The sequence below is a fragment of the Elephantulus edwardii genome, unplaced genomic scaffold (genome assembly GCF_000299155.1).
Source record: "Elephantulus edwardii isolate Elephantulus edwardi_28Jun2011 unplaced genomic scaffold, EleEdw1.0 scaffold00137, whole genome shotgun sequence".
NCBI lineage: Eukaryota > Metazoa > Chordata > Mammalia > Macroscelidea > Macroscelididae > Elephantulus > Elephantulus edwardii.
This window is the reverse complement of record NW_006399887.1, coordinates 3,028,976-3,029,504: the sequence shown is the minus strand read 5'-3', so window position 1 is coordinate 3,029,504 and position 529 is coordinate 3,028,976. Positions and strand designations below refer to the sequence as shown.

General features: G+C 55.8%; 1 pseudogene; it reads left to right on the top strand.

Annotated features, from left to right (window-relative positions):
- Positions 1 to 106: 106 nt before the first annotated feature.
- The window catches only part of LOC102858667, a 5,545-nt pseudogene continuing 5,122 nt past the window's right edge, over positions 107 to 529 (top strand).

Sequence of the window (529 nt, the reverse complement as noted above, 5' to 3'; positions counted from 1 at the left end):
ATCATTTAACATTCTGCCTAAAGCATCCTTGATTGTAGCAACTCGAGGTTTGACTTTGCTCTTCAGTTCCTTGAGCTTAAGAAATGCTGAACGAGAGAGAGTAACGATGGCGGCAGCTACCGCGGCGGGTGCTCGCGCGCTCCGGGGCCTCCTGACGCGACGACTTGTGGCCCCGGTCCACCCGGGTCTCCGATATAGCCTTCGCCCCATGAGTACCACACTGCACGAGATGAGGCCGCCAGAGCAGACCTGGCTGAGACCCCAGACCACAGCTATGAGTCTCTGCGGGTGACATCTACACACAAGCACGTTCTGCACGTGCAACTAAACCTGCCTGAGAAGAGAAATGCCATGAACAGGGCGTTCTGGAGAGAGATGGTGGAGTGCTTCAACACGATTGCACAGGACTCTGAATGTCGTGCAGTGGTCATCTCTGGGGCTGGGAAAATGTTCACTGCAGGAATCGACCTCGTAGACATGGCTTCAGACCTCCTGCAGCCCCAGGGAAATGATGTGGCCCGCAGGAGCT